This window comes from Nicotiana tabacum, chromosome 2, assembly GCF_000715075.1.
Source record: "Nicotiana tabacum cultivar K326 chromosome 2, ASM71507v2, whole genome shotgun sequence".
Classification (NCBI taxonomy): domain Eukaryota; kingdom Viridiplantae; phylum Streptophyta; class Magnoliopsida; order Solanales; family Solanaceae; genus Nicotiana; species Nicotiana tabacum.
Genome location: NC_134081.1, coordinates 41456918 through 41475165, shown reverse-complemented (window position 1 = coordinate 41475165; position 18248 = coordinate 41456918). Strand labels below are relative to the sequence as shown.

At 39.7% G+C, this 18248-nt stretch overlaps 1 non-coding gene across 1 annotated transcript; it reads left to right on the top strand.

The window, feature by feature from the left end:
* The first annotated feature begins 8633 nt into the window (after positions 1–8633).
* On the top strand, positions 8634–8740 carry LOC142173921 (small nucleolar RNA R71). Its single transcript, XR_012703287.1, has one exon. It is a non-coding gene; the product is annotated as a small nucleolar RNA R71 (small nucleolar RNA).
* Positions 8741–18248: the final 9508 nt, after the last annotated feature.

Genomic DNA, 18248 nt, shown 5'->3' with positions numbered 1-18248 from the left:
ACGTCGCAAACCTTCTGATCCGTATAACTGTTCTGCCTAGACTGGGCTGTACGAAGTCGATCTTGAATCAATTTAACCTTTTCCAAGGCATCCTGAACCAAGTCAGTACCCAATAGTCTAGCCTCGCCTGGCTCGAACCAACCCACTGGAGACCAGCATCGTCTACCATAAAAAGCCTCATACGGTGCCATCTGAATGCTCGACTGATTACTGTTATTGTAGGCAAACTCTGCAAGTGGCAAGAACCGATCCTAAGCACCCCCAAAATAAATCACACGCGCACGAAGCATATCCTCCAATATCTTAATAGTGCATTCGGATCGTCCGTACGTCTGAGGGTGAAATGATGTACTCAACTCCACAACGAGTACCCAACTCACATTGTACGGCTCTCCAGAACCGTGATGTAAACTATGTACCCCCGTTAGAGATGATAGATACTGGTACGCCATGAAGCCTGACAATCTTGCGAATGTAAACCTGAGCTAGCTGCTTCGAAAAGTAAGTAGTAACCACAGGAATGAAATGAGCTGACTTGGTCAATCTATCCACAATCACCCAAACTGCATCGAACTTCCTCTGAGTCCATGGGAGCCCAACAACAAAATCCATAGTGATCTGCTCCCATTTCTACTCTGGAATCTCTAGCTTCTTAAGCAATCCACCCGGTCGACGATGCTCATACTTCACCTACTGACAATTTAGGCAACGAGCTACATATTCTACTATGTCCTTCTTCATCCGCCTCCACCAATAGTGTTGCCTCAAATCCTGATACATCTTCGCGGCACCTGGGTGAATGGAGTACCGCGAACTGTGAGCCTCGTGGAGGATCAGCTCACGCAAGCCATCTACATTAGGCACACATAGCCTGCCCTGCATCCGTAATACACCATCATCTCCAATAGTTACTTCCTTGGCATCACCGTATTGAACCGTGTCCTTAAGGACAAGCAGATGTGGGTCATCATACTGACACTCCCTGATACGATCATAAAGATAATACTGAGAAACCACACAAGCCAAAACTCGGCTCGGATCATAAACATCCAATCTAACAAACTGGTTGGCCAAGGCCTGAACATCCAAGGCTAAAGGCCTCTTTGCTACGGGTAGATATGCTAAGCTGCCCAAACTCTCTGCCTTACGACTCAAGGCATCGGCCACCACATTGGCCTTCCCGGGATGATAGAGAATGGTGATGTCATAATCCTTAAGCAACTCCAACCATCTCCGCTACCGCAAGTTAAGATCTTTCTGTTTAAATAGATATTGCAGACTCCGATGATCGGTGAAAACCTCACAAGGAACACCATACAAGTAGTGTCGCAGGATTTTCAAGGCATGAACAATAGCTTCTAACTTAAGGTCATGGACAAGATAAATCTTCTCATGCACCTTCAACTATCTAGACACGTAGGTAATCACCCTACCGTCCTACATCAACACTGCATCGAGACCAACACACGACGTATCACAATACACCATATAGGACCCTGATCCAGTAGGCAACACTAACACTGGGCTGTAGTCAAAGCAGTCTTGAGATTTTGAACGCTCTCCTCACAATCATCGGTCCACCTGAACAGAGCACCCTTCTGGGTCAATCTGGTCATAGGTGATGCAATAGATGAGAAGCCCTCTACAAAGCCAAGAAAACTTCGGATCTCCATAGCTCAGGATGGTCTAGGCCAACTCTGCACTGCTTCAATCTTCTTCGGGTCTACCTTGATCCACTCACTCGATAATACATGACCCAAAAATGCCACTGAGTCTAGCCAGAACTCACACTTCAAAAATTTTGCATACAACTTCTTCTCTCTCAAGGTCTAAAGCACAGTCCTCAGGTGCGTCTCATGATCCTCCCGACTCCGGGAGTACACCAGAATGTCGTCAATAAACACAATGATGAAAGAGTCAAGATAGGGATGAAATACACTGTTCATCAAGTGCATAAATATTGTTGGGATGTTGGTCAGTCCAAATGACATCATAAGGAACTCGTAATGACCATACCGAGTCCTGAAAGCAGTCTTCGGGAGATCAACTGATGATAGCCTGAACGCAAGTCGATCTTAGAGAACACTCTGGCACCTAAAGCTGATCAAATAGGTCATCAATATGTGGCAATGGATACAAGTTCTTCACCGTAACCCTGTTCAACTGGCGATAATCGATACACATTTGCATAGAACCATTCTTCTTCTTCACAAACAAGACAGGAGCACCATAAGGCGATACACTAGGCCAAATGAAGCCCTTATCGAGCAACTCTTGCAACTGTTCCTTTAACGCTTTCAACTCTGCTAGGGCCATCCGATAAGGTGGAATAGAGATGGGTTGAGTGCCCTGTAACAAATCAATGCCGAGTCAATATCCCTGTCGGGGCGGCATGCCCGGAAGATCCGCCGAAAATACATCTGAATAGTCCCTAACTACCGGAACAGACTCGATAGTAGGATTATCAACACTAACATCCCTCACATAGGCCAGATACGCATCACACCCCTTATCAACCATTCGCTGAGCTTTAAGGAATGAAACAACCCTGCTAGGAACATGATCCAAGGTACCTCTCCACTCTAGTCGCGGTAGACCTGGCATAGCCAACGTCATCGTCTTGGAATGACAATCAAGGATAGCGTGATAAGGCAACAACCAGTCCCATGCCTAAAATAACATCGAAATCCACCATATTGAGCAATAATAAATTGGCTCTGGTCTCAAAACCACTAAAAGCAATCAAACACGACCGATACATATGGTCAACAATAATTGAGTCACCAACGGGTGTAGATACATAAACAGGTAAACTTAGAGAAATACGGGATACACCCAAACACGAAGCAAAATAAGATGACACATAGGAATTAGTGGAGCCTGGATCAAATAAGACTGATGCATCTCTATGACAGACCGGACAGTACCTATGAAAACAAAATCTGATCCAACTGCCTCCGTCCTAGCAGGAATGGTATAATATCTAGCATGGCCTCCCCCTCTAGGGCAACCTCTACCTGTTCAACCTCCACCTCTAGCTAGTTGTGTAGGTGGGGTGGTAGTGGGTGCTATAATCATAACCTGAGGACCCGGTGGAGCACGATGTGCCTGAGAAATTTGTGGAGGTGCACTCCTCCTAAATCTGGGGCAATCCCTCACTAAATGACGAGTGTCGCCACACTCAAAACAAGCTCTCAGAGGAAGTGGCTATTGCGATTGGCTCGGGCCTGATCGACTGGACTGACCACTAGAAGCACCCCACACACGATGCACACTAGACACCAGAGGTGTATAATAAGGATCCTGGGGCCTAGTAATGGCCGGAGCACCACTGGCGGCTGGATGTGCTAAATGAACAGGGCGACCCATATAACCCTGCCATGACGAGCTGCCACTGGGGCACGAGTACCACTATAAGTGCCAGACTCTCGAGACCTCTTGGCTTCTCTCTCCTCTCTATCCCGAGTCAGCATACCCTTCAACCTCCTAGCAATCCCTACTACCTACCGTACGCAATATCCATCTCCAACTCATGAGCCATGCTAAATCTGATACTAGGGTTGAGCCCCTCAATGAACCGACGAACTCGCTCTCAAACAGTAGCGACCAGGGTTGGTGGATGCGTGGCCAAATCACTGAATCGGACCACATACTCTGACACGGTCATAGCACCCTAGCACAAATGCTCAAACTCCGCGCGCCAAGCATCCCTGAGACTCTGGGGAACATATTCCCTCAAGAACATGTCTGAGTACTAAGTCCAAGTGAGTGAATCTGCCTCAGCCGGACTATCAAACTCGTATGCGTGCCACCACTAATAGGTTGCTCCTCTAAGCTGGTATGTAGTGAAAGAAACCCCATTAGTCTCTGCAACACCCATAGTATGGAGGATACGGGGGTACTCCTCAAGAAAACCCTAGGCATCCTCTGACGCCAAGCCACTGAAAGTAGGTGGGTGGTACATCTTGTACCTATCGAGCCTGAGCTGCTCTGCCTCAAAAGCTGCTGCCCTAACCTCGGGCTGAACTTTAGCTATTGGCTATATCGGTATGGTCTTTGGATCCTGGTCTACCTGAACCCTCTGCTCTGGGGTACCAACGACAGGAGTCTGTGCTCCTCCCCCAGTCTGAGATGTGGCAAGAGCAAGCGGTATCAATCCTGCCTAAGCTAAGGTGCTGAACATGCTCAGAAACTGGGCTAGAGTCTCTTAGAGAGTTGGTGTAATAACAGGCATCTCAGGTACCCTCCCTCCAACTGGAGCTACTGGTGGCTACTATCTGGTAGCTCGTGCGGGTGCTCTGGTTGCACGACGTGGACGTCCTCGGTCTCTACCCCGGCCCCAGCCTCTCGCGGCAGTAGCAGGGGGCGTGGGTGTCTGATCATCCAATCCAGTTGTACGTGTCCTCACCATCTGTGAGAGATTAGAAAAACAAAAGTTTAGAGTCCGAAGTCAAAAATCTCGCACGATAAGGAATCAAAAAAAGTGAAACTTTTCCTAACAGTTCCATAACCTCCCGAAGATAGGTACAACATATCCCCCACACCACACTTTATGTTGTGACATGTCCCCATGACACACAATTAAAAGCATAAGGTAAAGGAACTTCCCTGAATATCTAGTCGGGGTCTGAGTCGAAGTCGGGCTCCATTCCTAGCGCCCGAACAAATGCGCACATCCATGCAGACAGCTTCTTCTCAGCCTTTTTTGGATACACCCCACACTTATCTTACTCGCGCACCGCAACCTTCTCTTTCGAGCCCTTCACTTTCCACTCAACACTGGCAGCTAGTTTTCCATTTTGTACCCCCTTGTCACGGCCCCATTTTTCCCTCCGTAGGATGTCGTGATGGAACCTAGTCTCTAAGACTAGGTAAGCCTAACAATTTGTGGAATAAATGAACAATAAATTGAACTCCAATCTCAACAGATGATATATAAAAATAAAACTGCAAACCCACAATTTACAAACTCCCAAAACCCCGTGGAAACAAGTCACAAGCTTCTAAGAGCAAATACTAAGTGCCTCTATACATCAGAGTCTAAAAACGATAAGGAAATAAACATAGTAAGGATACAGGGGGACTCCGAGGTCTGCGGACCCTAGCAGATATACCTTGAAGTCTCCATGTGCGGTCCAATTCACTAGTATCTGGTCTGGTGGGAAGAACCTGGATCTACATAAAAAGATGTGCAAAGTATAGTATGAGTATGCCATAATGGTACCCAGTAAGTGCCAAGCTTAACCTCGGTAGCGTAGTGACGAGGTCATGTCAGGGTCCTACTGGTTTAAAAGAAAGTAAGGCAGAAGATATAATAATATTTTGAAATGACTGAGAATTTAAACAATAAGAAGTTTCAGAAACATATCAGCATAGTAAATATAGGTTAAAAAATAGGGGCACTCCCGAGGTACCGCCTCGTAGTCTCAAATGTAAATATGCACGGCAGGGGGGATCTCCCGAGGTACTGCCTCGTAGTTCCAAAGTAAATATGCAGTATAGGGGGATCTCCCGAGGAACCGCCTCGTAGTCCCAAAATAAAATATGCAGTACAGGGGGATCTCCTGAGGAACCGCCTCGTAGTCCCAAAGTAAATATGCAGTACATGGGGATCTCCCGAGGAACCGCCTCATAGTCCCAAAGTAAATATGTAGCAAGTAATCGAAGGAAACACGAGTTTTCAGCAAGGATCTTACAGTTAAAGATTTAATTCAAATCAAGGAAAACAGGTAATTCAGCTAAGCATGTTGCACAAATTGCAAGTAAGAGTTAAGGCCCGTAGACATGCGATACTAGGCTAAACATGATCACTACATATACTAAGGCAACTCAGTAAATGAATTTTAAAAGAAGACAACTCAATTAAGGAAATTCAAAAGATGACAAATCAGCAAGAACCGAACTTTCCATATTCAGCCCGTGTACGCACCAGTCACCTCGCGTACACGGCGCTCACATATCACAAATGGTTATGACAGTTCCAAAACCTCCAGGGATTTCCCCCACACAAGGTTAGACAAGTCACTTACCTCAAATCTCGCCCAATCAGTCAAGTAGTATGCCTTTCCCTTGACTTTCCAACTCTGATCGGCTCGAATCTAGCCAAAATAATTTCATACTATAAATATAACTACAAGAAACTAATTTAAATAATAAAACTATGACTTTAGCAATGAATCAAAAATTCGGCCCAAAAAGTCAATATGGGCTCACGTCTCGAAATCGGGTAAAAGTCAAAAAATACGAACACCCACTCGACCATGAGTTCGCCCATACCAAAATTACCAAAATCCGACACCAAATCGCCACTCAATTCCTCAAATCAACTCACCAAATCCCCTGCGGTCATCCTTGCGCAGGTGTGATTACACCAGAACCAGCCCAGCACCAGAAAATCTTCTAAGTCCAAAAATGATCTGTTAACCATTCGAAACTCACCCGAAGCCCCCGGGACCTCAACCAAATATACCAACCAGTCCTAAAATATCACACGAACTTAGTCGATCCTTTAAATTACATCAAACAACGCTAAAAAATGAATTACACATCGATTCAAGCCTAATAAATTTTAAAGTTTCAACTTCTACATCCGATGCCGAAACCTATCAAATCAAGTCCGATTGACCTCAAATTTTTCACACAAGTCATAATTGACATTACGGACTTATTCCAACTTCCGGAATCGGAATCCGACCTTGATATCAAAAAGTCCACTCCCGATCACACTTCCCAAAATTCATCAAATTTCCAACTTTCGCTAATTCACGCTAAAATGACCTACGGACCTCCAATTCAACATCCGAATACGCTCCTAAAACCAAAATCACCCTACGGAGCTATAGGAACCATCAAAACTCTATTCTGGAGTCGTCTTCACATAATTCGAACTACGGTCAATTCCTATGACTTAAACCTCCATTTTAGGAACTATGTGTCCTAATTCACTCCTAAACCAAAGACAAATCCTCCCGGAAAGTCACAAAACCCAAAAGTAAAATAGATGAATCAATAAATAGGGGTTCAGGTCTAATACTCTCAAAATGACCAACCAGGTCGTTACACCCCTTTTCTCCATCCATCTTGAAAGTCACAGTCTCCTCACCCACTCTAAGCATGAATTTTCTCTCATGTATATCTAATTTAGCTCTTCTCGTCGATAAGAATGGTCATCCTAATATGAGGGGGACCTCTTTGTTTTCCTCCATATTCACCACTATAAAATCCATAGGAAATACGAACTTATCCACACGCACTAACACATCTTCTACTATCCCCTCGGGTATTAAAGTCGTTTGGTCTGCCAGCTGCAACGATATTGGTGCAGACCTTATCTCTCCAATCTCCTTCTCCAGTTTTCTGTAATTAGATAGAGGCATTAAATTGATTGAGACACTAGAATCACATAAAGATTTCTCAAAATTGATAGTTCCTAATGAGCAAGGTATAGTAAAACTCCCTGGATCTTCACACTTTTGTGGGAGTTTGTTTTGCAATATCTCACTGCAATGCTCTGTCAGCTTGACCACTGAAGTCTCCTCTATTTTCCTCTTCTTCATAAGGATCTCTTTCTAGAATTTGGCATAAGCAGGCATTTGTGAGAGCACTTCTGTGAATGGTAAGTTTACATGAAAATGTTTCAGCACATCCAGAAATCTCTCAAGCTGCTTGTCCAGCTTTTCTCTATATAGGTTTTGGGGGAAAGGTAGGGCAGGCATAAGCTTGCTCTCATCATGTTCCTCCCTTCTCGAAGTTTCTCCCTTCTTCTTTGTCTCAGCATTTATCCTGTCCTTCTTCTTTTTATCAACTTCATTCTTCAGCTGCTCCCTACTTTCTTTTTCAAGTTTCACATCATTTTGGATCGGGGTGGGATCTTTCAACACTTGCCCACTTCTCAAGGTTACAGCATTCAATGTTTCTTAGGGATTTCTCTCAGTGTCAGCTGGGAGAGTGCCTGGAACCCTCTCAGATAAAACTGTTGTGAGTTGCCCAACCTGTCTCTCCAGGTTTTGAAAAGATGTGCCCAATTCTTTGATAACTGCTCCATGGGCGTCCAGCCTCTCATCTGTCTTAATAAGGAAGGACTTCATTAGATCCTATAGACCAGGTTGAATGGGCTTTTGAGGCTGATATTGCTACCTCTGCTGATTTTGGAATGCTGGAGCTCCTTGTCCTTGGGGTCTAGAGTTATTGCATTCGCAGTACCCCCAGGTGAACTCCATGAAAAACCGGGGTGCCTCTCACCCATTGCATTAAAATTGTAATTTCCCACAGCATTCACTTCCTCAGCTGAGGCTTGACACTCGTGAGTAGGGTTTCATCTTCCACATATATCACAAGATGTGTGGGGCTCATTTTGTATCGAGGCTAAGGTCAGCTTTTGTATTTCTTTAGCTATAGCATCAAGTTGTACCTGCACAGATGTATTAGCATCAACTTGGTGAACACCAGTTGATCTTCTTCTTTCACCACTCTCCGGGGGCCACTAATTAGCATCTTTAGATAACTCATCAAGAATTGTATCTATCTCCTTTGGAGTCTTCTTCATCAACGAGCCTCCAGCTACATTGTTCAATGTTCTACGTGAGGCCGGTGTCAATCCATCTCAAAAATTTTGGAGTTGCATCCAGAGTTCAATTTCACTATGTTGACACTTTCTAACTATCTCCTTAAACCTCTGTCATTCTTCAAAAATAGTTTCAGTCTCTTTCTGGCAGAAGTTATGGATTTCTCTTCTAAACTTGCCCGTCTTAGCTGAGGAGAAATATTTATCAAGGAATTGTTTGGTCATCTCCTCCCATGTTCTAATCGATCCTGTGGGTAAGCTTCGAAGCCACTATTTTGCATCATCTTTGAGTGTGAAGGGGAATGCCCTTAAGTACACTGCATCTTCTGACACACCTTTATATTGAAAGGTGTTCATAATCTCCTCGAAGTCCATTAAATGTGTAATTGGATCTTCGTTTATCTTCCCTCTGAAGACACAGCAATTCTGAAGGGTTTGAAGCAATCCTTGCTTCAATTCAAAATTGTTACCTGCAATTGGAGGTGATCTAACACTTGATAACCCTTGATTGTAGACCGGTCTAGCATAGTCGCCCAGTGATCTCCCAGGCATAGGAGCTATATTTTCGAACTGGTCTGCAGTCAAGGGTTGATTTTGAGAAATTATCTGACCCCTCTCTTCTTCATAAATAATCTGTGCATCTCTAATGGCTGCTTCCTCAGCATCCCGTGCATCTTTTTCTCGTTGTTGGGCTGCCTCTCTTACAGCCAAATCTATATTATTTTCACTGTTCCCAACCTTTTGTGATGTCTCAGTGAGATCTATTTCTTTCCTCAGTTGTCACAGTTATTTTTCTATCTCTAGTTCGTATGGTAGCACTTCTTTAGCAGAAGCCCGAGTCATGCACTACTCTTAACCTATAACTTGCGCACTGTCAGCGAACACCAAACATAAAAAGAGAAAAAAAATATATAATAAAAAGAAAAATTCCTGAATTAGCACTGTCACACCCCTTTTCAACCCCAAAAAGATGATGTGTGTTATTTTATGGATTGTGGGTTAAAGATTTTTTCCAATTGAAGTGACAAATTTGAATAGGGATTATTTTATTTATAGAGTTGCCACTTGGAATTGATTTTTCGGTGTTCCAAGTCACCTTTTATTTGAATCCCTAATCAAAAGAAGGTTTGACTCTATTATTAATTGCGAAAACAAAGTCCGAGTATGGAATTCTGTTGACCGGGGAGAAGGTGTAAGGCATTTTTCGAGTCCCATAGTTCTAGCACGGTCGCTTTATTGACTTAAACTTGGCTTGAATTGATTTTAGATAAACTGTGTTTTATTGGATTTTCATGTTTTACCTATCCACTTTTAATTATTAAAATTATCAAGGAAAAGATTTGAATAAAATTGTCCTTACCGCACCACGCGAACGAATGTGTGACCGGGATGAATTTTATTGATTTTTATCATAACCGTGCTACGCAAGCGAATACGTGGTCATGATGAGGATTATTAGTACGCTATTACTTTTGGAGAAAATTACTACATTCGAAGAAAATAATTTTGAAATTTATTAAAAGTTAACTATTGCGCTACGCACATGAATTCGCGAGTTTAGCAATGGATTTATTAAATTAAAAATTAACTAAAACTAACGAGTATGGTATGACATAATTAAATTAAATTATTGAATGTTAAACATCACGTTACGCAAGCGAGTCAATGAAGTTAAAGCATGCCTACTAATTGCCTAGCGTCTAAATTAATTAAAAATCGCTTCTTTTTATTTATTACTTGTTCGACCGAAAAAAAATGATATTATTATTAAAAATAATTTCTAACTAATGTAAGATATTAAATCCGGGTAAGATTATGTTAAACTTTCATGGTATTGGGCCACTTATTTTTTTTAACAAAAGATAATTTATTGATTTTAAAGAAAATGTCCATCTTACTTTCTATTGTCATTGGGCCTACAGATTTTAGCTTATTTGGCCCATGTTGCTTAAGAGACTCGATGACCAAGACAACACAAAATAACAAGTATTCTTCTAAGCCCAAATTGCTTCTTACATTGATTCCAAACTAAAATTGTTTTTCATAAAAGAAACTTACATGCTAATTATTATCTTTTATCTTCTTAACCAACTATTTCTTAAGGACTAACATAATATTTCTACTCATCTACACCAACATGGCACTATCAAATTACACCCATTAGCAACATAAAAACTACGACTAAATATAAAAACTACAAAAAAACGGTAATACTTTAATGCTAAAAAAAGAGTTATATTATTACATTATGTTGACTGTAATTCAAAGCATCAAAATATTTGAAGCTAAAAGTCTTTCTTAGATGATTATACATGAACCATGAAAGTAACTCACAGAAAAGATCCCAAACTAAACAAACATGGTTAAAAGTGGGGTCTTTATCTTTTCCTTAAACTAAGTAAACTTAACAGAATATAATTTCAATCACATATATAAAGAAGAAAACGATAATTCAACTAATTTTTAACACATTTACATGATGATAACACTAATATAATATTCATCTTGAAACAAAATCAGATCTAACATATTCCATCAACCAAACTAGGATCAAATCCTTCTTATTATCATCAAGAATCTGCAATATAAGAATTTGAAAGTTACCTGGTTTGTAGAAAAATAAAATACAGCAGTGCAGCAACAAAAAATTTAACAGCAAATACAGTAGAAACAGCAGCAACTCAAGTGTTAAGATAACCTAGAAAACTCAACAAAGATGCTTGAAGCTGGTAGCTATCAACTTCACAAATTTCCTAAGGGATCTTTCCATTTTTCTCAAAGTTTTTGCACTCAAATAATACTCACAAAGCTCTAAAATTTCAGCTTGCTATATGTATTAAGCTGCTGATTTTTCTCAAAGATATATGTCTTTAAGCAACTCTCCAAGATGTGTGTAAGTGTAAGATCGGGTGTGGGGCCCTTTATAGGAGAAGAGCAGCCCTTTAAATAGGCAAATAAGTCAGATTTTTTGGACAGATTTTGGTTCACCAAAAGTCTGTCCAAAAGACTGACTTTGTGTGCTAAACACTGTTCAAAAACTGTCAAAAAGTATTGTATTTGTCACCACACAATGACTTTTGAGTTTTGTACTCTAAAGTCTTTGCACAATAAAAACAACCAAACTTGTATTATTCCTTTTTTAATTTCAGCTTTTATCAACACAAAATTTAAATACTCAAATCCAATATAAACAAATTTACTAAGCACTTGAAACTTTTATTATCAACTATCATGACTAAGCGAATAGTTATTTCAAAGCTAATGAACAACTAATTATCAGCGATTAATAACTATGAACAACTAAGCTAACACAACTAATAATAAAAATATAAATAATAATAATAAAAATAAAAAAAAATCATAAATCATGCTATACATAAACTAACTACAATACAATTAGATAAAATAGACAAAGGAAACGAGAATAAGGGTATACCAAACGAGGGCGTTCGGGGTGGTCGCCGGAATTTGGCCGAATTTTTAGTTGCCGGATTTTCGGGATGGAATTGACATCAATAGGTAGGTCTTGATGAGCTCTATCCGCTGATGTAGGTATTGTGGGGTGGTAGTGGCCGGAACTTCAAGAATTTGGGCAAAAAAGTGGCGGCTAAAGTTTCCTAGATCTAAAATTCAAGGAGTTTAAGGGGGTTTTGAAGGATTTGGTTTGGAGATATGGAAAGAGGAGGTTTGTGGAGATTACATGGTGTGAATTTAGGGGTGTTTGGAGGTGGTCCGCCACCAGTGGGCGATTTCCGGCGGTGGCAGCGGTGGTGGGGGGCGGATCTGGGAGAGGAGAGAGAGAGAGAGAGAGAGAGAGAGAGAGAGAGAGAGAGAGAGAGAGAGAGAGAGAGAGAGAGAGAGAAGAGAGAGGAAGAAGAAAAGAATTATGGGGGAAATGAGGACAATTTTCAGATTTTTGAAGCTTTAAATACCTCTTGAGAGATCAAATATGGACCATTAGATCAAGGGGTGATCAATGGGTGAGATTTGATCTTGGGTCACTCAATGAAACGACGTAGGTTTGAGGCAAAACTACGTCGTTTCAGACCCTTTTAGTGGCATCCCCTTATCTTGCACTCTTGGCCACTTTCTCTTTCAAATTTGGCCTAATTCCCTTAATCAAACTTATTAAACTAAATTTATACAAATAAATTAATTAATTAAATAACTTATTCAAATGATCAATTAACTAGATTAATTCACCAATTGAATACTTAGTTAATTCCTAAAATGCGCAAATGAAGAAAGAACTTTTTTTTTTGTTGGTATTTTTATGATAGGAAATATGCAATTAAAGACACAAAAAATGAGAAAATAAGTAAAATAAAAATACACTAATGACTTTAGGAGGTGTTAAAATAGTGCAAAAATTAGGTATTCACAAGCACTATAAACTATTTCAAACACTATTGATTGCCAATCCCCGGCAACGGTGCCAAATATTGACGAGCGCAAAACACACACTTAAATTATGCTCGCTAATCAAATATAGTATAGTATAATATCGTATCCACAGAGATTAGATTTAAACAGTATTCTCGTAGTTTCTAGCTTGGTTGCTATCCAAGATGATCAACAATTGATATTTATAAAATGTCTAACTAAAATTAACTAAGAATCTAAAGTTATTGACTAATGATAATCGAACCAAGGAATAAGCAAAGAAGGTTATCAATAGGAGAAGATAGGGTTTTGATAGGATAGGTGCAAGATAATTGTTTAGGATCTAACTCTAGATAATTCACTTCTAATGTTTAAGTAAGTCTCTCGAATTCACGCAATTATTAGTTCACACGCTATGCAAAAACTCCTCTCTCGATTAAGTCTTAACTTCATAAGATGAACCAATTTAAGCAGTTGAAGATATGCAAGAATGCGTAGTGGATTGGTCTTTAGGAAAACCTCTTTCGATTATTCTCCAAACTAGGTTTAATCAATGATTCAACTAGCCTCTTTCGATTACTTGGAAGAATCTATGAACTCAACTAACAATATAATGCAAAGATATCACAAGTTATGCCTCTCTCGATTACATGAACTAGTGAATATAGATGCAACAATTAAATCATCCAAAATGATTCAATACATTAAACTAGAGTTATAATCTACAAACAATCATCAACAAACCAAATCCATCAAACCCTAAAGAGAACTACTCCATAGATATAGAGAAATTCATCATAAATAAAATTAAAGTATAGGAAAACATAAATTCAATCCAAACTCGGGTCTTGAGTGAGGAAGGAATGATAAAATCCTTGTGCTTGTGTTCTTCCAACTCCTCCTTAGCCTCCTTAGGTCCAAAGTATGTCAAAAGTGTAGAAAATAATATTTTTCCATGTATTTATACCAAGTAGGGTCGGGCCCAAACTAAATCACCTTCTTCTAGCCGAAATAGGACAGTGCCTCTGTAAAAATTACACAGGCGCGCCGCATGGGGCGACGCGCCATGCGGGGCATTAGTGGAGATTTTCAGAGAGCTAATAATTTGACAGGCAGCAGGTTTTGTACAGCCGTGGTACGCCGCGGTTATGGGATTTTCTCATAGTACGGTTCAAACTTTGATTTTTGATATCCAGACTTGGTCCTCGACCCCGAACACGATCCCGGCTTAATCCCTTGGACTTTTACTCAGACTTCAAAGCTCCAAATAGCTCGAATTAGCTCCACAACATCTACATCACTCGGAATCACTCCTACAAGGCATAAAACACACAATAAGTGCGAAACACTACTAATTAAATCTCAAACACAAATAAAGTGTAGTGAATTAAAGTGCAATAAGCAACTAAAATATATAATTTTAGCCTACCATCACAACTCTGAGCCAACAACAAAGTTTATAACCTCTTGCGAACCTAAGGATTAACTTTAACCCTTGTAGCAATGCCATAGGCTATTGCGACTACTTCAAGTCAACTCTAACTTGAATGATACAACTCAAGTACCAATTATAATTTGCATCTAAAGAAAGCTGAAAGGTACAACTCAAAAGCTCCTAGTATAATTGAACTAGAATTAAAGACAGATACATGGAACTGGTTCTTCAATCTGGTTCATGTAGCTTCAGGTTCGTACTCTTGAAACTCGCAGGAAATGCTCACAAAATGTCTTGATATTTTGCTCTAAATTCTTTCTTAACTTCAGTATGTGTGCGATGCTGTAAAAGAGAACAAACTTATATATATATATATATATATATATATATATATATATATATATATATATATATATATATATATATATAGAGAGAGAGAGAGAGAGAGAGAGAGAGAGAGAGAGAGAGAGAGAGAGAGAGAGAGAGAGAGAGAGAGAGAGAGAGGCTTTACTCTTCTTTAGTGGAGAGTTTTAGTTATTTTCAACTTCTTACTCTTTTCTTATCTTGGATAGAGTTCTCTTCAAGTAAGGAGTCCTTCTCCTTATCAAATATGCAATCTTTTTGTTCAGGGATTATCATAAATAACCGCTTATACTTATCTCATGCACGTGCATGTCTTTTGCCTGATTTTGACTGTAACATGTGTACAGTGTCCATGGACATGGTTCATGCACGTGTTCTTTTGTCAACCATCAAAACCAATATCGCTCAGACCAACAGTATCCTTGGCTAGTTTACAAATAAGTGCTCTTAATGTTGCCGGTCTAACCCTGAACTGCCGATGCTTCATTTCTCAAAAAAAATTGCACAACTTGAAGATCTTGAATTTGATACTTTCTGCGCTAAAAGTTAGCAATATCTTAAATAGTAAACATGCCAATAAAATGGTGAGGGGGGTGTCACAGTTAAAAGGTGAGGTATGAGAAGGACCTACCATGTTTGGGGGGGAACATGCGCCGTTCCAGATTTGCTGCTTCTCTGTCAGTCATCCATCCTTTTCAATCATCACCCTAAAATGATAAAATCTTACAACAAAAAAAAGATAATGCTGAAATTAAGATTTCACATATGTCAAAATATTGACTCGTTTGTAGAACCACCTAAAATTGAATAGTTTAACGTGCTTTTACTTTCATATCACCGTATACTCACAATTTTACAAACCATTGAAACACTTCTCTACAAAAATTTTGAATTTAGTTATTTGGGGGTGATATGATTTTTTGTCGGATGTCAACAGAATATACCATAATAACCTACAATATTTTTAGTAGATACACTATCGTAGTTGTTTTCCATGAATACTGATCGACAGTTCAAGTATATTCGATACGGCTATAAAATATAATGCTTCTGCTCTGTCCAGATAAATATTTTTGGAGGCTTTTTCTTTTTGCTGTATGGTGAGTTGGTGACGTTCTTTTATTCTTTTACTTACGCTATGAGCTTTTATATTTTTAATTCAATTAGGAAATTACTTACAATGAAGCAACAAAATGCAACAAGTCGTCTGCCTTTGGTTGTAATTGAACATTAATAAACAACAACAATAATTCAGTAAATCCCACTAGTGGGGTTTGGAAAGGATAGTGTGTACGCAGACTTTACTCCTACCCTGGGGTAAAGAGGCTGTTTCCGATAGACACTCGGTTCTCTCCCTCCAAGAACTCTCCATCTTTCTCTTGGGCTGACTCGAACTCACAATCTCTTGGCTGGAAATGGAGGGTACTCACCACTAGTGCAACTCACTCTTGTCAACATTAATAAACAAATTATACAAATATATCGGTTGCTAATTCACAGGAAAACAAATACATGTTTCAAGTGTAAATGATTCTTCTACGTGATGAATCTATTTTTCTCGACATGTCACCTGTTACAAACATATGCCTTGCTACGATAATCCCCTTCTCAATTCGGGTATGGCAAAACAAAAGAAAGGTTGATGAAACATGGCCAAGAACAGCACCTCTGCTCAAATGAGTATATCGAATCAAATGAAAGATTCATGTGACGTGGTCCTCAACAGTAATGGTAGCTATATCATCAACCCTTTTTAGTTTGTATGTCAAATCTCCTAAGAGATTTTTATTTAAGAGATATGAAAATAAAACAAAAGATCTTTGAAAGGTCACTGTTTTCTATTCAAATTATAAAGGACTATTGATGTAAACTAATAGTCCACCAAACTGTATAGATAACCAAGTTTTCTACTCGTTCCCATAGTAAGCAACAGACTGTAAAATCAAACAGTATTGGGAACCAGGTTCTATATCTGTTCCCACAGTAAATCGGCAGTAAATAAATAACACGCAATATTTACGTGGAAAACTCTTTGCTCAAGGGATTAAAAATCACAACCTACCCTAACAGGACTTCAACTCCACTAAACCGAGCAAACTTCAGATTACAATCTATTGCAATCTAGGAATTAAACTCTTAATCTCCCGCCCCTTATAATAACTCTATTGTAAGCCCTTTGCAATAACTCTATTACAAAGCAACAAACCTTGACTAACTCTAGTCAAGAAACTAAACCAAACAGCGGTTTAAATCTGTCCTACAAAAACGCTTCATGAAAGTAGAGTATGATTACAAATTAAGAACCAAAATAACAAAGACTCAATAAACCTAAGGACTTAAGATATCTTCAATCTATGGATCTGGTCTTTCAGGTTGCAGCAGCTTTGTTGTGGTAGCTAGCACTTGAGAGAGAAAAATCAATTTTAGGTTTTGCAAGTGTCGAGGAGTGAAATCATTTGCCTCATGTTAATAATATGTGTGTGAGAGGTTATCAAGGATGATGCAATAAAGTGTCCTTTAGTTTGGCCTTAGCAAGCTACAACTGTGTTGTTGTACTGCTGTCAGACGGTACAGTGCAGCAGCTTTTACAACTGTAGAGTTGACTGCACGACGACCAGGGGAACTGATCCTTATTTGTTCCCATTGATATTCCCTTATCTGATTTCATTGAGAATTGAACCAGACATCAAACTAGTTACTCTGAACGCAAGAAAACTAATTGTATCAGGTTTATTATCTGGTTCTCTCATAAAGTTTATCGAATCATCAAAATATTCAACTATTTCCGCGACCCCAAACAAAAGTTGGAAACACAGGTATCTCAAACTTTGACTGTTTAATATAACACAGCAAACTTTGTTTTTATATCATGAGGATCAAAAGTGTAAGACCACCACGTCGTTCTCCCCAAGATCACACAATTTGTTCCAAACAGAAGCCGTATGGATTTTATCCACCTTCTCTCCTGCTAATTAGGGTCCTGTTTATTAAAAAGACCTCTGCTGTAGTGTCCCCTTGTCAAACTGGCAATGAAATCGACAGATTTGGCTGCTTTGTTTGGGCAAATAACAAGCAAACACAATAGGACTTTGTGATACGTAGTCACATGATGATGATAAGCCCACCATGTGCACTTTCTGTTCATACACTTGGTTGCTAAAGCAGTTAGAAATTGCACAACACAGCATTCAATTAGGTTAGATGTTTTCTCCTGTCCAACATCAGCCTCTAACCATTACCATGTGACAAAATTTCATTTTTGTAACAAACCTAAAACTAGTGACAGGTTACCAGAAAACAAATTCACGAATGCAATATGTAATCTACTTGTGGAATTCCGGCATATCACATGTTCTTACGGCATCACAATCAGTAAGAAAAAGCTCACGATATGGTCTGTGAATTGGAAAGATATTCTTGGATAGAACACGTCTAGGAAATACAAAGCTGGAAAGACTTTCCTGGATTCTAAGATGTCTAAAAATAAAAGTTGAAGAGATGTTT